The 17,958-nt window shown below is 39.0% G+C and overlaps 1 pseudogene; it reads left to right on the top strand.

Moving 5' to 3' along the window:
- The first annotated feature begins 14,776 nt into the window (after nucleotides 1-14,776).
- On the top strand, nucleotides 14,777-15,135 carry LOC131838022 (small ribosomal subunit protein uS10-like; annotated as a pseudogene).
- Nucleotides 15,136-17,958: the final 2,823 nt, after the last annotated feature.

Below are 17,958 nucleotides of genomic sequence, written 5' to 3'. Positions count from 1 at the left end.
GAGCCAAAATAGTATAAACCGGCAGAGGAAGGGCAAATTTGCTCTCTCTGCTTGAGGTGAGACATCCATCTTCACCTACCCTAGTGCTCCCGCCTCTTGATTTTGAGATTTAGTTAGGGATTTACACATCAGCTCCCAGATTCTCAAACTGTGGGACTAAGACTGAATTATATGATACCAGCTTTCCCAGTTCCGTACCTTGCAGATAACAGATTATTAGCCTCCTTAACTGTGTGAGCCAATTCCTACAGTAAGTCTCCCCTTATGTCTATCTGTCTGTCTAGTAATGACCATTTTACCCCCTCATGCTCATCTAGACACCTTAGAGACCAGGCTCAAAAGGCAAGATCCTAAAAGAAAGAAGGGAGCTCTCTCTCCTTCCTGAGAGCTGTCAGTCTAGACACTTCTGTCCCAGTGTGATTGACACTGGGATATCCCCTGCCCTGAGGGAAGACTTCCCTTGCCCCTAGGCGGTAACCCACACCCCAGCAACACAAACAATCACCACAGAATTCAGGGGTCCAATATCAGTCCTTGAAAGTAGCAGGAGGGGCCAGCCTCCTTATAAGTGTTGAGAAAGAAAGGTGAGCTAACCAAGAGGAAAAGAGAGGAATGGCAAGAAGATGCAGGTATTAAGACCCACTCACACAGCCGTGGTTCTGGATCAGGCTAATAACAGTGTAATTGTTTGATTTCACATCCTCCCCTTCCTCATATTTTTTTTTTTAACTCAAAATGAATTAAAATGGGGTTATACTTCCTTGTTGTTCTTGTAGTTATTGTTAAAAATTTTCTCAAACACTTCTGAGACGGTTGAAAATCAGCTCTAAATGTCGCGAAACTAGATTAGACTGTCAGAGGATGTGCCTCAAACTGATTGTCCTATCCTCACATTTCCAAAATTCCCTTTGCCCCTCTTTCTAACCCTCACGCAGAACTCTTACCTAATTACCAAATTAAATGTGGTCTTCCTTAGCATAAGCAACAGCATTTCTGCTTCCCACTCAAAAGCACAGAAGGAAAAGTGAATTGGGGGAGATGAAGCATGAGAGACTGTGGACTCTGAGAAACAAACTGAGGGGGTTGGGTGAGCCTGGGGGCGGGTATTAAGGAGCGCACTGTATTGCATGGAGCACTGGGTGTGGTGCATAAACAATGAATCTTGGAACACTGAAAAAATAAAACAAAACAAAAGAAAAGAAAGCACAGCTGATGGGGTGCCTGGGTGGCTTAGCCTGTGAAGCGTCAGCCTTCCTTTGGCTCTGGTCATGATCTCAGGGTCCTGGGACTGAGCCTGGCATCGGGCTCTCTGCTCAGCTGAGAGTCTGTTTCTCCCTCTCCCAGCTGCTCACGTTCTATCTCTCACTACTTCTCTCTCTTTCTCTCTTTCTAATAAATAAATATTTTTTTTAAAGCGCAGCTGAAATTCAAGGGGCTGTGTGTCAGGTAGACAAAAAAACGGACGATCTTTGTTCACTGCCTGGCGAATCTCTAAGCTTTAGGATTCTGTTTATACCTTGATAGCCTCCACCAGTACTTCTGAGGTAATACTTATTTTTCAGGTTCTTAATTAGCTTTCTTCAATGGGCCCCTAATCTTTGGTTGGGTTCAGAGATTCCCCACGTGGGCCCATTTCCCAGCCCAGTTCATTCTTCCTGCTCTGCAGCCTGCCACTCAGGGGTGTTTCCTCCCGCCACCTCCGGGGGCTACCATAAGAACAGGCAGTGGGTATTGAGGACAGTGCTAGTGACTGAATAAAGGCAGATAGAATTATATTCTTATGACAGTGGCTACTCATTAGAGCGTCTTACCCATAGATAGCATCTAGATATCTATAAGGTTTTGCTCCAGAAGTTTCAGAGTAAAAAGGCATCTCACCTAAACCACATGTGTTGCGTCCTTTTGCAGTAGTTGCACCTTGACAATGGTCTCATTATTGTTGATTTTGCCATTACCTCTATGAGATAAGGGATGTGTTTCTTCCAACTCTACTTTAGCCCAATTCTTTCAGCCTTTTTAATTTTCTCATAAGAAAATTTAAAGACACAAATTTCCTTCTGACTCTTTGTGCTGTGCAATACGGTAGCCAGTTGCCACAAGTAACTATTTAACTTAACTTGAAGTTAATTAAAATTAAGTTTAGGGACACCTGGGTGGCTCAGTCAGTTAAGCATCCAACTCATGATTTCAGGTCAGGTCATGATCCCTGGGCCCTGGGATTGAGCCCCATGTGGGGCTCTTGGCTCAGCAGGGAGCCTGCTTCTCCCCCTCCCTCTTCTCCCTCTCCCTCTGCCTGCCACTCCCCCTGATTGTGCACTCTTTCTTTGTCAAATAAATAAATACATGAAATCTTTAAAAAGAAAAAAAAATTCTGTCTCTCCCTCTGCCAGGCCCCATCCATTCATTCACGTGCTTTCTCCCTCTCTTAAAAAAAAAAAAAAATTAAATTTAGTTTAAAATTTCAGTTTCTTTGTCACAATAACTGCATTTCAAATACTAGAGAGTGACATGGGGTATGTGGCTGCCATATTGAACAAAGTACATATAGAGCATTTCCATCATCACAAAAATTCTATCAGATAGCACTATTCTAACTATTGTTTTATATGTGGCCCTAACACTTTTTGACTTATGGTATTGCCATTGTTTTTTTTCAGTCCTAAGTATTTCATAATTTCCCAGACATGGAATGCTTGTCTTAAATATCTTTTTGTTGTTAATTTCCAACCATTTTTCATAATAATCAGAGCACAAGGTTTATATGATACTGGTTCTTCAAAATCTATTGAGGTTTCTTTTTAGTCCTGGTTTGTGTTCAATTTTGTATATACTTTGTGTGCTTTGTATTCTCTGCTTGGTGTCAAGTTTTAATTCTGTGTGTATGTTAGTTTGAATAATAGCACACAAAGATTCTATCCCCAGAAGCTGTGAATATTTCCTTATATGACAAGAGGGATTTGCAGGTGTAATTAAGGACCTTGTTGAGATGGGGAGGTTATCCTTGATTGTTTGGGTGGGCCCTACATCCAATCACAAATGTCTTCCTGAGAGGGACGCCCGGGAGATTTGAGTACAGAGAAGGGTGAGAGCATGTGATGATGGAAGCAGGGGCTGGAGGACACAAAGGAACAATTCTCCCTCTCGGAATCTAGAAGGAAGAGGACTAAAGACATCTTGGCTTCAACTTCCTAAACTCATTTTCAACTTGAACTTAGGGCCTCTAGAACTGTAAGAGAATGAGTCTGTGTTGTTTTATACCTCAAGGTTTGTAGTAATTTTAACACTACTTAATAGCTTAAGTTTCTTAATTGCATTATTCTCATTCATATCTTTCCTTACTTTTAGACTGCTTGTTTTGTCAGTTTCTAAGATAATTATATTAAAACCTTCAATTACATGTGTTGACTTATATAAATTTCTCCCTTCTGTACTGTCAGTTGTTTTTTATACTTTTAGGGTATTTTTTTAGGTGCATATATATTCATGACAATTATATCTTCTTGCTCTACTTATTCCTTTTCTCGGGATATAACATTCCCCCCTTTGTTCCTTAATATATTTCTTGCTTGTAGTACTTTCTTACTGGATATTAAAATTGCTTCCCATGTTAAACATATGATGTCTTTGTCTACCTTCACTAGAATAAATTTGAGGATAATATCTAATTCTTTACCCCACTTCCTTCCAATTCAAACTCATAGTTTTCCATATATGTATTGAATATACACACAAATAGAAAAATAAATTTATATGTGTGTTTATATTAACCCTATGTATATATAGTATACATGAGTATGAATACACACATTTCTTAGCTCTTCCATAGAGAGGACCTAGAAGTAGTGACACCTGGTGGCAATAAACACACCTAGTTCCAACATCCTCGTTTCTAAACACTAAATAATAATAACACTAAATAAATACTAAATACTGGTTTCTAAATACTAAATAAATAAATTGTCCAATTAAAGGAAACTGGGCTCTTAGAGTTATTAGGACTAACAAAACATCTGATTAGTTTGGAGCATCTTACGAAAATACAGATGTACTAAGAAGAATGATGGCATCTTAAAAGGACACAAAATCTAACCTGAAAGAGCTTCCAGTGTCTAAAGCTGGAACAAAGTAAGCAGCAAAATAAAAAACAGTAGTATTGGATTGTAAGCCAAAAAACAAAATTAATATCCATGAGACCATATGATATAAATAAGCAATTGAATGAAAAAGTTAGGGAGAAGGGACAACTCTTACTCTCAGAAAAACACAAATTAATAAAGATAGAATTGAGGGCAATAGAAAATCATTATTGAAATACACCTGGATTGAGATTTACTAGCCAGTCAAGGATCGTAATTCGCCAAAGGAAAGGATTGTCCATGACAACATTTGCATTTCCCTAAGGCTATATATTTTGGTGATTATATCATTCAGGGTCTTAGTAGGCAACAGACGGAACACTTAAAGTCTTATCTTAAGGGAGCTTAAATGAGAGACTATGTAAAGACATGTGAGCTGGTCTAAGGGAACCCATAAGGAAAGGCAAAAAGTATCCCAAGCCATGGATCTGGAAGGTCAAGCAGAAGGTACCATAGACCCACAGTGGAGGCCCTGGAAGCAAGGTTGCCTAACAGTATTTATAGTTCTGGGAAAATTAACCCACTGCCAAAACTGCAGTGATACAAGCAGGAGGTGGGAAAAACTAATACCCAGCCTCTCCCTCTTCTGCCCTCTGATCTCCTCCAGTGCTTCCCACTGACCAAACCCAAAAGAAGCCAAAATGCAGGCAGCTTACAGAGCTCAGCCTCCTGTATCCCAAAATAGAGCAAGAAGCACAGAGAATTATTCTTGGAGGACAAGCAGAAAGTATGTTTACAGAGATCAGGGGGAAAATCATGAATTTTAATTTCCTTAATATGTTTTATAAGTTGAATTATGTCCCCCAAAAAGATATGTTGAAGTCCTAACCCCCAGTACTTCAGAATGCAACCTGATTTAGAAATGAAGCTGCTGCAGACGTAATTAGTTATGATGAGGTCATACTGGAGCACGGTTGTCTCTTAATCCAATATGACTGGTGTCTCTAAAAAGGAAAAAGTGGGGCACCTGAGTGGCTCAGTCATTAAGTGTCTGGGATTTAGTCCCACTTTGGGCTCCCTGCTTAGTGGGGAGCCTGCTTCTCCCTCTCCCTCTCCTGCTCCCTCTGCTTGTGCTCTTTCACACTCTCGCTCTCTCTCTCAAATAAATAAATAAAACCTTTTTGAAAAGAAGCTGTGCAAAACATTTAGGCAGAATATTAACAAACTATTAAGTGACATAAAAGAAGACCTAAACAAATGGAGAAATGTAATGTTACTATAGAAAAGTCAACAGCAATATGCTAATTCTTCCCATATAATCTATAAATCACTGCAATTCAAGTAGAACTTCCAATTGCTTTTTTCCATGAAACTTAATGAGGAGATCCTTAAGTTCATATAGAATGGAAAAGTACAAAGAAAAGCCATGTAAATATTTTTTAAAGTAACAGTGATAACACTAAGTATATTTTCATATCAGATGTTGTGATTGGACAATAGCAATTATAAAATAGTAGGATTTCACCCATGGAAGGAAATAGAAGCCTAAAAATTGACCCAGACAGTTGTATATCATAAAGGAACATTATAAATTAGTAGAGAAAGAAAAAACTGTCCAGAAAATAATGGAGAAAAGTATAAAAATTAAATCCCTACCTCACATCATCAAAAATTAGGGCTTATTAAGTAATTTTAAGTAAAAAGAAAATTTTAATTCTTTAAGAATAATAGGAGAATATTTGTATGATATTAGATCAGGAAAGAATTTTTTTAACATGATAGGAAATGCATAAATCTTTAAGGAAAACATTGCTAAATGTGATTACATTGAGAGGAAAATTTTTCTGTATAGCAAAAGGCTGCACAAAGACAAAAGCAATGCTACAGATCTGGGAAAAAAAATACCTGCGATGTATACAACTGACAAATAAATAAATTTTCAATTATGTAAAGAACTCTCCAAATCACTAAGGAAATGAAAAAACAGGAAAAGAGACAAAAGGTAAAATCAAGAAATTCACAGAATAGGACACATAACAGTAAGATATTTAGCTCAGTAGAAAATACAAATTAATAATAATAGTCTATAACACATTCAATCATACTGAAAAAAATTTTCAAGTCCAAAAAAATCTAGTGTTGGTGAATAATGATTTACACAGCTGTGGACTTAAATAAAAAGATTTTAGCAACTAGGAGTCCGTGATTAAAACCCCATGGGCATAGAATGGTATCCTGGTCCATATGAGGCAGGAGACTAGCCCTGAGACTAGATTGAAAAGAGTGTCCTCTATGAGACCCAGAATAATTCCTCTCACAGGCCTACAAAATCAAAAGAGAATCATCACTGCCAAGAATTCTGGGTGAGGATAAAATCCAATCCTGTACCACATTTTGGTTTGGACACAAACCTAAATTTTATATACAAACCTTGTATATTTATTATTAGGGTACAAAACTCCGAGTAAATGCACAAAAACTCCTGTACAAAGGGAAGGAAAAATAAAATAAGATGAAACAGAGAGGGAAGCAAACCATAAGAGACTCTTTACTATAGGAAATAAACTGAGGGTTGCTGGAGGGGAGGTGCGTGGGGAGATGGAGTACTTGGGTGATGGGCATTAAGGAAGGCACTTGATGTAATGAGGTCTAGGTGTTATATGCAACTGATGAATCACTAAATTCTATCCGTGAAACTAATATACTATATGGTAACTAAATTGAATTTAAATAAAAGACTTTTAGGGAGTACGTACTCCTCGGTACCTGGCTGCCGCTGGACCTTGAGCCCTGGGAGAAGCGAGATTGCTGGAGTGCGATTTCAGAAGAGAAGCATGGTCTACTTATTGATGCCATCAGATATAAAATTAAGAGAAAGAAAGGTTCTACAAGTGAACAGGAAAGAAGATGTATATGTTGAGGCAACTATGGAACTCTTATTTCTTAACTCAAGCAAAAGACCTGTTAGCCATCCCCTGATGGAAACCAGCAAGACCACCCCTCAAGCAATCATGACTACTCTGAGGAAGAGCTCTGGAGGTCCCGATCACCCGGGGCAGTTTGTGCTCAACCCCCAACTCACACCTGCTCCGCAGGTCCCTGGAGTGACTCATGGAGTGCCCAGGACTTACCTTTATCTCATTATAATCCTAAAATCTCTACCCAGGAGGAGCACAAGCCTCATGCAGGTACAGGCATGTTTCCTTAAGATGCTTGCACCACTGATGTCTGCCTCTGTATATGAATGACCAGGCTTCCTGTTCTAAATATCCATCCTACTCCTAAATAAAAGGAACCCATTCACAGGGAATCTTGGCTTTTGAAGTTATTCCTTGTGATCTCCTTACCTGCTACAGATAACCTTTGCTTTGTGTAACAGTCCCACCTACCATAGTTTCTGCGACTCACCAAGGAGCAAACTCATGTTCATTCAGTGACACCAGCAACGTCAGAGAATCATCCCCCCTCCTGGGCCTGGCCTGCTCCTTGCAAACCTCCTCTCCTCCCAGAGTTATAAATCTTTTAAATTTTTTTAAATGTAAACAAACAAATAAATAGATAAATAAAAAATAAAAGATTTTTAAAAATCCAGTACACAGATGTTCATAGCAGCATTCTTCATGAGAGACTAAAGATTGTAACAACACAAATGTACTCAGCTCACGAATGGATTAAAAGTGGTATGTCTATAGAGTGGAATATTACAAAAGGAATTAAGTACTTATTCATGTTACAACATAAATATACATTGAAAACAGTATGTCAAATGACAGAAGTCATACCAAAGGCCATGTATGGTGTGAATCCATTTGTAGGAAATTTCCAGAATAGACAATCCGTAGAGACAGAGATGAAACTAGTGTTAGCTAGGGTTGGTAGTCAAGGGGAAGGAAAATGACTGCTAACAGGTACAGGGTTTCTTTTGGGGGGAAGAAAATGTTTTAAGATGAGGTGGTGGTGATGATAATCTAATTCCATGATATACTAAAGGCACCAAATTGTATAATTTAACAGGTTATATTTGTGAGATGAGTTATATCTCAGTAAGGCCATTATTTAAATACATATATAGTTTTTACAATTTGAAAACATAATTGATAGATCAAACAACTTAACAGGTAGGTTAGATATAGTTGAGGAAAGAAAGAATGTACTGAAAGATAGAGCTTTGGGAAATTATCCAAAACTCACTACAGAGAAATACAAAGAAATACAGTGTGAAATGTAGGTTATGAGAAGTGGAGACCAGAAAGCAAATTCCAACACAATGTTAAGACTTACAGAATAAAGAACAAAGAGATGTAGAAAAGACATATTTTAAAATGTAATGTTTTTGTGAATTAATTTTTATCAAAATACAAGCCTATGCACAATCTTCACTTGTATAACTCTCCAATGTACATTTTCCTTATCCTTTTGTATTTCTTCAATGAATCGTTGCTTCTAAAGTGATGTGTTTTGCAATTATTGCGTATTTAAAAATACAGTATGTATCACCAGTCTAATTTACATATACAATAAGTACCACCAGCATATATTTATATCGTCACTCAGAAAAGTGAATTATTATCTACTCAATGTGAATGATTTTTTTAGGAACGGTATCTATCTTCTTTTTCAGTTCCATACTAATTGTTTTGGTTCCATTTGTAACCTCTTAACAAGAACTAATTTTGCTTGTTATCAAAAAGTATCAAACACACAATTTCTTGAACTTAGTCCTTCTGTAGATGGTTTCATAAAATTTCACTCTATCAGGAATAGTTCCTGCTACTATCTTCTCAGGGTTTGCCATGGCGCTTGGGGCTGGCTCCTGTGAGGGTGTGAAGGTAGATCCAAGAATTCGTGTCTTAGAGTTTGCTTACGCAGCGTAAAAGCCAAAGAACCATGAGAGCCTTTTTCACATTCATTCTCTGGATCAGAGGCCTATCCATTTCCTCAGAAATTACCATCAACTGTTACAGGATTCCCAAAATGTGCCATTCCTCCCAGAACTACTCCTTCAACAGATACCGTGAATGCTGTTAATACGAAATGTCATGATTGAGCCCATTCCTCTGAGAGTCAAAAAAGAAAATAAAAAAGAAAAGAAACGAGCTATATCCAGATGCTCGCTAAATGATGAAACCAGCAAACTCCTCAAACATACTGACATGATACTTGGCTCTAGGATCTCCTAGGTCCGTTGTTACCATCCCCCGTGGTATGTTCCTCTCCCTCTTCCCTCACAGAACTTGTATCAACTAACACACGGCAGCGCATCACTGAAACAGCTCAGGGGTTATTTATGTTTTATTATTTTTTTAAGATTTTATTTATTTGAGAGAGAGAGAGAGCAAGCTTGAGAGGGGAAAGATTATTTATGTTTTAATCAGACACTTCCTTTCTGGTGAATAAAATCTTCCAGACAAAAAGGGCTCAGATCTCTAAGGGTAAAATTCCAAACCACTGTAGGAAGTGAGGAACAAAGTTTGGGTGGAATACCTAGCATATATGAGTATGTGTATTAAATGACAGAAAAATATTAAGATGGCGGTGCCAGAACAGCACCAGTGAGTCGTTAGCGGAAGTACTCAAAAGTTCCATAGAGCCATCTTGAACTCGGACTAGTATCCTTTCATTGGTTACGTGATAAAATTTCTGAGGGGGGGGGAAGCTAACTTTTACATATTCTTCTTCCTCCCATTTATCCCTAGGCACAAACATAGTGTTATGTAATGTCTGAGGAAATGTTTATAAAATGGCCAGCATATGGTCAGAGGATCAGCCAGATAAGCTGACACCAACATCAAAGGAAGGGCAGGAGGGGTGGGAAGGTTATGAGTCAGTGTGTGCACATCTCCCGGTGAGATGATCCCCCACGTCCTCTGAATCTATTCTAGAGCCACATTTGTTCTCCCAAACACCTCAGCCCAGAGAGCCTGCAAGGGAGTAGCACTTGAATAGAAAATGCTTGCCCTGCTGTTTCCCCCAGAACCTGGACTGCAGCCAGCATCCGCAGTAGAGAAGTCATTATGATGAAAGAGTGAGGGAACCTGTTCCTTGGCCTTCTGCACCTGGGAAGGAAGAAGAACTTCATCTGAGGACGCTGTCACCACCAGGAGGTGCCTAGTGCACTGTCCACAGAGGCACGCACGGACCCAGGCCTGCTTGCCCTCTGCTTTATGGAGTACTGTACTGCTGGGTCCAGTCAGCAAGAGCCTCAGGGGAATTAGGAATTGGTACCTGGAGAGAATCTGGTCCTCATCTCATGTAGGGAGAAAGGAAGGGAAGGGAAGGGAAGGGAAGGGAAAAGTGAAGGGAAAATGGAAGGGGAAGGAAAACTCCATGTTAGTGACTTAGACATGCCTAGAAGTAAGACTGGGGGGACCCATCCCCAAATGTAAACAGTTGTTAATCTTTGCCTGATGGAATTGTCGGTGATAGCAGTTACTTTATTTTTGCTTACATGAATTTTAAAAAATTTTCTACACTGAATATGTATTATTTTTAGAAGAGGGCAGGAGGTGGAAAATGTTCTCTAAATGTCTCCCACTTCACACACTGGAGAATATTAGCTCAGCTGACCTTTACACAACAATACTCTAAAGTAGGTTAGCACACATCACCATCTTAAGTTCGCAAATAAACTGAAGCCTGAACTTCATCATTCTTTACTGGGCTATACTGATCTCAAGTGAGCTGATGTCATAGGTAAGTCCTTTTTTGATGGCTGATACAACCACCCACTCTCCTGCAGCCCTCTAACTCTCTCAACCCCACCCCCTGTGGCCTGCTGAAGGTTGCTGCTCATTCTACGATCACTGGCTACTTGACCAGAGAAGGGGGCACCTTTTATTCTGAGACTCAGGATCTATAGCCAGTGACCAAGAAGTAGAAGGGTGGCTTGTTTTCTCCTGTTTATGACCTCGCTTTGAAGACCGGAATCTTAGAGACTAGAAGAGGTTAACTAGTTTGCCCAAGATCACACAGCTAGCAAATGACATAGCTACGATGTAGACCTGACATTCTGACTATGGAGACCTCACACTTAATCACTTGATTATAACCCCTCAATAAAATAGTCAAGATTCATTCAAAACAATATAGATGTGGAAATCTCCATGGGCATACCACCAGAGCTGGGGGTAATCTCTTTGCTCTTGAGATAAGAAGAACTTGAGATAAGAAGACAGCATAAATGGGAGATTGGTCACATGCAAATGAATTAATCACATACATTAAAGATAATGGAAGCCAGTCTTCTCACTGTTGAAGAAGGGAGGCGCAAACATGGAGAAGGCAAGACTCATGTGATATTGGATTGTAATCAGGGGCATTGGCTTGAAACTATAGAGAGCTATGGCTACCAATGTAGACAGCATATAACTACCCACTGAGAGGATCCAGCCAGAATTGATGCCACTCTGGTAGCACTGAGCACCTTTAATGCTTAAACCTCAATTTCTAGATAATATTCTCAACTAAAAGGATCTAAAGGCTCCTTGTAGACATAGCTGACTCCAGGGCTAGGGCAGGGAAAGTATCAGATCAGCCTGAATCTCTTACGGCAGAAAAAAGGAAGTTCTCTAAGAATCATGGTAACTGTCAAAAGTCACAGGACCTTGAAAAGGCCCTCACGGGCTAAATCTGTGCCAGCTTGAGCATCGTAGTAAATAATGCTAGTAATGGATTATAACTCATTCAATAAAACAGGAGTCCGTGTATCCAGACTGATATAAATAAATAGGAAGAGGAAACTCTACCTTATGCCAGCAAACATGTGTAGAAGAAATGGTAACATTATGTAATTACTTATCCACCTTGTTAATAGTAACTGGGTCAGGAATAGCTTCTGTGGATGCCACAAATAATGGGTAAAGTTTTAATAAGGAATCAGGTACTAATATAGTTTTGAAGTATCTCCCCACAAAAAACTTATTAACATCTCAATGAATATTTACCAATACTTATTAATATCCCATCACAAAGTACTCATTAATTAACAGTACTGTGGAGAAACCTGACAGACAGCATTTTAAGCAAATGAAAAAAGTCAGTCTCACCAGTAATAGGTTAAATCAACATCATATATCTTCTCAGTGTATATACACTGAGAATATACACTGAGAAGATAATATACTGAGAAGAGCATGTGGTTATTTCTCAAGATACACTTGAATCTAATTATGACAAAACATGAGACAAATCCAAATGAGGGACATCTTCAAAGTAACTGACTTAGACACTTCAAAAACATCAAGGTCATGAAAGATAAAGACTAGTTTGTTCCAGATTGGAGACAACTGATGAGACATGCTAACTATGTGCAGTGTGAGATTCTGGAAGTATAAACACTGGGATAATCAGGGAAATTTGAGCAGGGATCTGTAGAGTAGAAGAGTAGTAGAATGTCAATTTCCTGATTTTGATGGGCCTCCTGGGACTATGTAGGGAATGTTCTTGTTTTAAGGAAATGCACACTAAAGCATTTAGAGGTAATGGAACATAATTTCAAATGGTTGAGAAAAAATATGTGTATATAGAGAGAGATGAAAAATATAGTTGAATATAAATAATTGGTGAATCTGGGGAAGGATATATAAGACTTCTGAGTTCTGCTCTTGAAATTGAAAATTTTCTGTAGGTTTAAATTTATTTCAAAGTAAAAGTTCCCCCAAAAAGTATATGATAAAACTCAATACCAACTTTTAGGTTAGCAAAATAAACAAATAATACACATCTAGAGAGAGAGACAGAACAAGGCATGCTGAGAGACAGACTCAGAGAGATGGGGGAAGGGAGAAAAAGCCATTATCTGAGACAGTTTTTAATATTTATACATAGATAGGGGCTTTGTTGCTGTTTTTAAAAATAGGATCATACTGGGACGCCTGGGTGGCTCAGTTGGTTAAGCAGCTGCCTTCGGCTCAGGTCATGATCCCAGCGTCCAGGGATCGAGTCCCACATCGGGCTCCTTGCTCCGCAGGGAGCCTGCTTCTCCCTCTGACTCTTCCTTCCACTCTGTCTGCCTGTGCTCTCACTCGCTCTCTCTCTGACAAATAAATAAATAAAATCTTTAAAAAAAAAAAAAATAGGATCATACTGTACAAATACAACTTTCTTTTTTCACTTAAAAATATAACTTAGAGGGGAGCCTGGGTGGCTCAGTGGATTAAGCCACTGCCTTCGGCTCAGGTCATGACCTCAGGGTCCTGGGATCGAGTCCCGCATCGGGCTCTCTGCTCAGCAGGGAGCCTGCTTCCTCCTCTCTCTCTCTGCCTCTCTGTCTACTGTGATCTCTGTCAAATAAATAAATAAAATCTTTAAAAATATATATATATAACTTAGAAATCTTTACAGATCAGTAAGCTAAATCTACCTCAATCTTTTTAATTACTGCATAGAATTTACTTACATTGCTAGTCCATCATTTTTTTTTTTTTTTAAACAGAGAGCGAGATGGATCACAAGCAGGCAGAGAGGCAGGCAGAGAGAGTAGGGGAAGCAGGCTCCCCGCTGAGCAGAGAGCCCGATGTGGGGCTTGATCCCAGGACCCTGAGATCATGACCTGAGCCAAAGGCAGAGGCTTTAACCCACTGAGCCACCCAGGTGCCCCGTAACCAATTCCCCATCAGAAGATATTTAAGTTGCTACCTAATATCCTCTAAAAACATTTATTTTCAATTTATAGTTTTACTACCAAATCATATGGTTAAAGTCAGCATGTGAACTGCTGCATGTCACAGAGGGGGGAAAAAATCCTCAGACTTGGGTCACACAAATATCCAAAAGTAATGATAAGTTCAAGGCAAGGTTAGTGTCAATGGTAAAATCAATAAGATTCTTCAGCCGGGCCTAAATTTCTCATATGCCCACTGTCTAGTAGTGCAACTGGCAAATTTTCAAGGGTCTCTTCATCTTTTTTTCTATTAGTCTACTTGCTTTTAGAACTCTATTTTATTTTGATTTAGAAGGCCTCTTTGTCAGACTACTTAGGAATAACATTGCAATTTCTACCCTTATCCTACAGCTATAAGCATTTTCCAGAATGCCTGCACATGTGAAATTATTCAGGCACATTGATAATCAGCAAAAACAGAATCAGAGGAAACCATTTTGTCCTCTGTGTTTGTTGCTAAAGAACCCTTCTCCCTTGATGTACTCATTGGGGTGACAGAGTTTCTGGGCACACATCATTATTCTGTAATGAGAATAGGGAAGTGGAAGGGGCATCCATGAAAGAATGTAAACTTCCCAAAGCAAGATGAGGCTGGATCAGAGGTATCTACAGCACCACCACCCTGGCAACATCCCGGGGGGACCTAAAGTACAGTAGAAGCAGAGGTTGGCCTCGAACAAACATTTGAAGACTTGCACAATTCTCTTGCAAAGCTGACCCCCAAAACACTGAGGAATTGCTAGAAATACAAGGTACAATTTCTGTGCAGAAACAGAAAATAAGTTTGTGTGTAGTTATTTTTGTGAGGCTTTAGATTTTGTTCAGTGGGGACAGTGAAGCTAAAAGAAAGGGTATTCTAGGAGTCCTTCCTGCTTTCTTCCATTTCCTAAGAAGTGACGTGGTCACCAAAGACTCAAGATCTGCCTCTTTGAGGAAGATGCAGTCGCAGCTACAGAGGTTCTGTACAGAGTGCTGATCCTGACTCATCACTGTTTGCTCTCACCCAGGAACAAGTCGGTCAGGAAGCCTTGCCACAACCATGGCTTTTAAAGACACTGGGGAGACATCGTGGGACCAGAGGCGGTGTTTCACAGAACTAGAAATATTCTCACCAGCTGCAGTGTAAAATCTTTAAAGAAGGTACATGTTGACTTGATCAGAGGCACAAAGGAAAAGAATCTCAAAGTGAAAGGACCAGTTCGGATGCCTACCAAGACTCTGAAAATCACTACAAGAAAAACTCCTTGAGGTGAAGGTTCTAAGACTTGGGATCATTTTTGGATGAGGCTCCAAAAGCATCTCATCAACTGGCACTGTTCTTGTGAGATTCCTAAATAGATTACTTCCATCAGTATTGTGCCAGGAGTTGAGGCTGAAGTCACCATTGCAGATGCTTAATCAATCTTTTTAATAAATTATCAATTGTTAAAAAAAAAAAAAAAAAAGAACTCAAGATGTTAGGAGTGAATAGTTTATAAAAAGCCATGGCCACAATCACCCTTCCACATAAACCACACATAATAGTCACTTTAAAAATATTAAATTTTCAATTCATCATCATTTTTACAGCCCCCAGGGAGGGGGAGGAATCCATTTGAGTTAACTACAATGATTAATAAAAGCATTTAAGTGTCCTTTGTCTTTTTAAATATGTATTTACTCATGAAGGTCTAGGTTTAAAATTAAGGAACAAGTAGATTTTTAACCAAAGCACATTCATAGATATTCATTGATTTCCCCAAGCACTATATTACCTATTTCCCCCACCCCCAGAAGAGAGTTACATGAATTAGAGTGTTTTATGATAAGCATAGGTTAGATGAAAATAATTGATACTACTATGAAGACAGAAAAAGAAAATCAACCTTATATTTTCTAACAATTGATACAAGTGAGAAGGAACTTTTCAAAACAGAACAATAAAGTATCAGATTATAGTATATTGTGTTTTTTTGTCTGATAGAAAAGGGAAGACAGGAAAATTACAATAGTCAAACTAGTATAAATAAAGCACAATTCAAAAGTGCTTCGTCTGAGACTGTGGAGTTTCAAGAGTTTTAAAGGCATTCCAGAGACATGCTGATGAGTACATGTCTCAAGCATTTCCAGACAACTGGTATATGAGGTTGCAATAAAAAGATGCAGGAACATACTCATCATGCTTTTTGTCATTGGACAAGACAGTTGACCTAAATTCTGCATTTCACATGAAGCAATAGCATTATGGAGATGTGTAGAATTACAGGATGCTCCAGAAATATCGAGTCACCCCACATAAAAAAGCCCATTACCGAGCACAGGTGACCTTCTAGAACACATTATGGTCATGATTTACCAAGTTCTAATCACTTCAGGTTACTGCTATTTGACTATTTATTGCAATGTCTTTAAAACCCCAAACTATGTCATGTGAATGTGCCTACTTCCTAAAGATCATTTTAAAGTCATAGTCTCCAAATCATAAAACTCACCCCTGAATTTCTCAGCCTAAAATTTACTTCCAGAAATCAAGTGACCTAAATTCATTTCCTGACCTCAGTGGGCAAGTCACTAAATGTTTCCTTTGTCTTACTTCCTCATCAATAAAATGGGCCAGTGATCATCATACCTTCATGTAGAACACGGTGACAGTAAATGAACTCTTGAGAAGAAAATGCCATTCAGCTTCAATTTTTATCTATTGAGGTGTCCACCCTGAGCTGGGCACTCTGTTAGGTATTTTACTTCTATTCTTCCATTTAATAAAATAGTCCAATTAGGTAGACGTTATTAACTACGACCTAAGACAAAAAAGTGAGGGCCAGAAAAGGTGAATTAATTTTCTCAGCACAACTAGCCATAGGCAAACACAGGATTTAAATTTCAATCTAATGTTCTTTCCCTCTTCTTATTTCTACTTCTATCATTGTATAGTCAAGATGCTATTGCAGTAATAAGATTTTCCAGTAGAATGAAGTTTTTAGGAACCACCAATAAACTACTAGAGAAAGCAAAGAAGACTCCAAAGATCATTGGTAAAGTTTAGGTCAGACTCTTGAAAACATTCTTCCCGAGGTCAAGGAGCTATGACACTGAACTTTTTGGGGAAAGTTTATATATATATACACACACACACATATACATACACACACACACACACACACACATACACATACAAATGTATATATATACACATATAAATATAATCTAGAAAGGAGAAAACTCCAGACTTTTTTAGGAAAGAAACAAGGAATTATTAATTTAGGATTGAGGAAGAATAGAAGTATGTGAGAAGTAAATATTTGACTAGCAATGGAAGACTCAGAAATGAGGGGGGCACCTGAATTCCTGGGATAGTCATTTTTAGATAGTACCCAGCAGGTGAGCAAGTTTGCTGCCTGCTAGAAACTGCACAGCCCAAGATCCCTTGGAATGTATTTATAGCTGCTCCGTCACTAAGGCTCCAACATTTGATCTGTTCTTTCCAAAATAGGTTTTAAAAAATTCAAAAGGAAAAAGGCAAGAGCCCTGTAAACAACGTCTTCTGCAGCCGTTTGTAAACACTGCCACCAGAGAGAACAACAGACAGTTGTTTCTGAAGTCTGAACAGACCTTCAGTCTGATGAGAGAGAAGGCTTGAGGGCGGGGGCTGCCGAAAGAAGAGCAGCTCCTCCTTTCGGCTTCTTGGCTCTCATGACCTGAGGAGGAGAAACCACAGCTGACCCACCTGTTTAGAAGGAAGACAACACGGTGAGCAAATTTCCTCGATGGGTATCTAATGCAGACCCTGTGCCATGCTTCGGAAAGGCGTGTGGCCAAAAGAAAGAAGTGAGGGGCCCGGAGTCCTAATTTTCTGAGACTCTCAGGTGCTTCTCAACTCCTTTCTAGGAGAACAAGTTCTGTCTATGAGAGACTAGTCTATGGGAGCTAGAGGTTTTATCAAAGAAGACCCAGAGTCTTAATTAATGATTGATAATGCCTAGATTGGAGTCGCCACAGAATTACAGTACCACAGTCTCTCATCCAAGATTCAGAAATGCAAAGTGCTGTGAAAATAAAAGGTTATTTTTTTGTAATTCATCTGATAAGCAAAACCTGATCCAGCTTCTTCTGATGACCAAACCTGACCTGGACTTAAGAGAGAGTGTTAGAAGGTGCTGCCCCAAGCCCTTAGGTGATTATGAAATATTTAGTGTATGCACCATACTGTCTTTCCAAAATCTGAAACATTGTGAATTCCAA

The sequence above is a fragment of the Mustela lutreola genome, chromosome 8, assembly GCF_030435805.1.
Source record: "Mustela lutreola isolate mMusLut2 chromosome 8, mMusLut2.pri, whole genome shotgun sequence".
NCBI lineage: Eukaryota > Metazoa > Chordata > Mammalia > Carnivora > Mustelidae > Mustela > Mustela lutreola.
The sequence above is the reverse complement of the archived record's forward strand: the minus strand, read 5'-3'. Positions and strand labels throughout refer to the sequence as shown.